We start from the raw sequence: 4,991 nt of genomic DNA on the forward strand, positions 1-4,991 counted from the left end.
GTAAATCCTCCAGAAATAAGGATCTCGGAAAATACATTCGAAAGATTGTAGTCAGCTGGCGTATAATATTTAATATGTGGGAGCTGTCATTTTGAATAAGGCTCGAAACTAAGTCTATTAATTCCCATATAAGTAAATTAATCGCATTTATTGTATTATCACATGGACGCCAGCTGACTGTGGGAAAGATGTACCCCCCCCTCTCCGAATATACCTCGCGAGGACTGGTAGGCATCAATGGGATAAGCGCCCCCTGGGTGGGAGGATTTGGTTAGCCCTTCGTTTTTAAAAACAATGGCGACTTGCACGATTGGCCTCGCTGTTTTATTCCTTTGTTATTTCGTTGTTGTCCCTTCTGTATTATGCAACGGAAATCGTGATTCAGTGTCAAGTGTTATTAACGCATTTGTGGTTCCACATAGCCACATGGATGTCGGATGGGTATACACAGTAGATGTAAGTATTATTAAGTTTGACATGACCTTTTTAAATCTGAAGACATCATGCGATGAAGTGTGATTTCGTAATGATATATCGTGTACTGTTGACTTGACTGAAAATTAAGGTCTAATTTAATAAAAAATCGTCGATTGCCTTTAAACATCCCTGTTCCAGGGTGACGTGATCACAGTCGAATAGAAATGCTGGATGTATAGCACTGCGTTTTCACTCGAAAGTGGACATCTGATACCTTACCTGAGATTCCTGATAATTCTCAAAGCTCCATAGAGCAAACCATTATAATAGCGGGGGTGATGCGGTGTATGATAGGATAGACGTTTCTGTATCAGGAAAAGATGTTTATTTTCATATGAGGGAATTCAAGATATCATATTTGTAGATATTAAATGACAGCATGGACAAATTAATTCCAGCTAAAATAAAGTATTTAACAGTACTTCTTTCATTGTGGCCCTGGTATGTTCTGTCAAGTATTCTTTGGTGAGACAAATTCCATGTAATATACATATACATGGGGTGCAGTAGGCACATTTGTTTTTATTAGTTCCTGAGTAGGCAGAAAAGTTGTGTAGAATGATGAAAAATTTATATGAAGTTGGTAAAGTTGTCTAGGAATGCAGAAAAAATGTATAGAAATTGAAAGCACGAAAGGAAAGTTATTTTGTAAGCATAAAAGTTGTTTGAGAAGTTGGCAAAGTTGTCTAGGAATGCAGAAAATTTGTTGGAAGTCTGGGAATACAGAAAACTTTTCTGAGTTCTGCTTGAAAGTTGTTGTTTGTGAAGACAGGAAAGTTGCTGAGAAAGTGAAAAAAGTTGTCTTAGTAGAAAAGTTATCTGAGAAGGTATGAAAGTTGTCTATGATGACCACCGTAGTAAAGTTGGTTGAGAAGAGGAAAAGTCGTCTAATTGCTTATTATATTTACAGGAAAGTATGGTGGCCTATACAGCCAATGTATATACATCAGTTGTCAGCAATTTGGTAAAAAATGGCAAAAACCGATTTATAGCTAAAGAACAGGAATTCTTTTGACTATGGTGGGAAAATGTTACTGATGTGACTCAACAAGTTAGTACCTACATGTACATTGTACATTAATTTTAGAGCCACCCATTTTGGGGAGGCGAGCTTGAATGAGTTTCAGGAAAAAAGTTCTAGAAAATATGATTTTAAATAGTTCATCCTTCAATTCCTAATTCCCAAATTCCCAACAGATGCTATGTAATTGTATTTGCATATATGTAACCTGCCAGGCAAGGGTATATATAGGACAGAAATATAAGATGTTGAAAGAACAAATTATAGACTCGTGAACCCAGAAGAAATCAGCAGCATATTTGAAGTTTTTAAAAGATAGTGGAGTGAGTGTGGGTGGGTACAAAAGGGGAAACTTGAAGAATGATATAATACAGTTGAGAAACATACATTACCATGGATTACACAACAGCCAGAAATAATTTAAATGTTTTTTGCTTATAGACAGAATAGTGAGTTAGTTAACAGATGGCGGCATTTTTATTGGAAAGTATTTTTTACGCTGCCAGTTACTGCAACTCTGCATGTGTGGTACGTTTGAAATATTTCCTACCTTCCGGTTTGTTGATCTCAAGTTACGCAATATGTGCCAGTGCACAAATGCTATCAATTTGGGAATCAGGAATTGTGTGAGAAAATGACATAAATGACATATGACCTTTGATGTGTTGTTACTTAGCAACAAGTGCATGAGTTGTTACAAAATGGTCAGTTAGAGTTTATTATTGGTGGTCAAGTAATGAATGAAGCCGTCACTGAAACCTGAATACCAATATTCAACAACTTACTGGTAAGTGCTCTTATACATGTTTGTATCTGTTGTTGTTAGGTTCTTTACGTCGGCCACATTCCAACATGAGTTAGGACTTCAAGGGAACAACTTGAACTTGCAAAACTCACAAATCACTTGTTTAACATAGACTGCATTTTTTAGTGATCAAAACACTTCAAGCGAAAGTGTAAACTTCTGGTAATTATGGAAACTTTTAGAATGCCATAAAACATGAATGTTGCACAGTAAACAGATAAACTAACTGACCCACAGTTGAACATGGACTAAACTAGAACAGACCTACCATTTTTTAAAAAGGGGAATGGAACATTACGGTGTTTTCTGCGCAATCGGAGGTCAACCAATCAGTGACTGCATCCTAAATTAATAATGGAATATCAGTCAGAAAGGAAGGAGAGAATGTTTTTGATTGATTTCTATACAAACTGGAGCAGAATAATAATCAATGAATATATAGAAATTATCAACATCAAAACACACCTATGGCTTATTATGGTTTCAACAATATTTGTATTTGAACTAGAAGACAAACTCACACCGGGGGGGGGGGGGGGTCAGTTCTCTGGTTGATCATAATGTATGATTAATATCTCTTCTATTGTGGCAATCGCAACCGATTGAAAACTCTCAAAAAATGTACTCTGGGCAAGTTGTTGAGACTCTCATGAACAGTGTAACAATTAAGTTTACCCCTACATGTGTAATATATATGTATATGGTTGCACAGAATAGCTTCAAAGTTGCGTTTGTGCTGTTTCCTTGGCTTGTTTTCATCAGCTCCCCGATTGGCATTCCACAGTAGCTTGCACAAAGCCCATAGAAATACATGGTATAGTTGCTGTAGCTGCACCCAGAAAATAAGTAATAATGATACCAATCACCATCATAGCATAGAAATTGTTTCACCAGATCATGGATTCAAGTTTGACTACCATTAAGCAGACAGTCCCCTCCTACCCTGTGGGAGTATGCCACTGACTTACTTGGACCTCAAAAATAAATCAGTCATACATTTATAATACATTGATCCGAGTATCCTCTTTTTCCTGTCTAGAGAGTCATTCCTTTATTTATGATACATTTGGAGTTCTCAGTTCTCATGGCATGTTGATCCATTCGATGCTACTGCGACCACACCAGCATTATTTGCTATGGCTGCCTTTAATTCACATCTCATTTCAAGAATTGATTATGACAAGAAAGATGCCGTGCAGAAAAAATAGGTGGGTCACTTTGGTCTTGGTTGTATATAGCACAATTGTGATTTTAGTATTTTTATGATGAAATTGTTGATGAAGATGTTTTATATAATATTTTTTATTATTTTGGGCCAACTAGATGTGATTCCCCATTGGCTACAGATCTTGATCAAATTTGTAAGAATTAGAAAATGTTATACAACTTGTAAATTAATGCCGGAAAGCAGAAATTGTTTGGTGAATTTTGTTCATTAATGCTGTATAATCATAATATCTTCTATAGACTTACCTGTGATTCAAGGCCAAAAATTTGTTTTTCATCCAATCTTCTATGAATTTTTGATAAGGTCACTAATTCAGTTTTGTAATTAATTACTAGATTATTTATGAGAGATGCCCAGAGAACGAATATTTTGGTGACAAAACATCAGCTATAAGGGAGGGAGTGAGGAACTGCATTTAAAAACATATTTTATATATAGGGTTAGACTGGCACAGTCGGGGCGATTAATTTGTTTTTGTAGTTTAAATAAAATAAAAAAATTTGCGAAATGGAGGTGTTAGCGCGAAATCCCCTGTAACTGCGAAATCACCCCGACTGATTTATTCTGCATGGCCATCTATCGACATTGCATGAACCGATTTTTCAATGGGTAATTATGTTAATGAGTGTTCTAATTGACAATCTTCTAAGCCAATCACAACGTCTCTTCAACTGACCTCTGACCGAGGAGACGTCGACTGATTGTACCAGCCGATTTTTTTTCAATTCTACAACTTACATTTTTACACATTGTGATGAATAAGAAACGACGACTACGACAAACTCGAATTTCAACATGCCGCCATGTTGGGTCTGCAGTGTGACCTTTACCAAGTTGACCTCATTGTGCACGTATTTCTGCGCCTACTTCATTATAATATGTGCTCATGAATATTTAATAGTAATGAATTTTCCGCAGAATAAACCAGTCGGGGTGACCTCCATTTGGCGAATTTTTTTATTTTATTTAAACTACAAAAACAAATTAATCACCCCAACTGCACCAGTCTAATATAGGGTATATATATAACAATGAAATTTGCATATGTATGCACACTGATTGTTTTAATATGTGCATAACAAGCACTGAAAATGCATATTAGGTTTTTTTAGTCACCCTTCAAACACAGTTCTAAAACAAGGACTTATGTTTTGACCTCCGAGTGCGAGCGTGCGTCCATGCGTGTGTGCGATCGGACCTGTATCTTAGAAATGCCTGGACTAATCACAATCAAACATACCTCATACATGATATTATACATATAGACATCAATTTGTTTTCACGATCTGATTCAAGATGGCCGAATGCTGAAAATCATCAAAATCAATTCAGATGGATTTTGTTCAAAATTAGTATATACGTTAGACATTATAGGACCTTGATGCACATCATTTTTTTTTTCAGATAAGATTTAAAATGGCCGACTGGTGGCCATTTTGTTTTAATGAATGTGGTTCTAG

The sequence above is a fragment of the Saccoglossus kowalevskii genome, chromosome 7 (genome assembly GCF_978046115.1).
Source record: "Saccoglossus kowalevskii chromosome 7, keSacKowa6.1, whole genome shotgun sequence".
Taxonomy (NCBI): domain Eukaryota; kingdom Metazoa; phylum Hemichordata; class Enteropneusta; family Harrimaniidae; genus Saccoglossus; species Saccoglossus kowalevskii.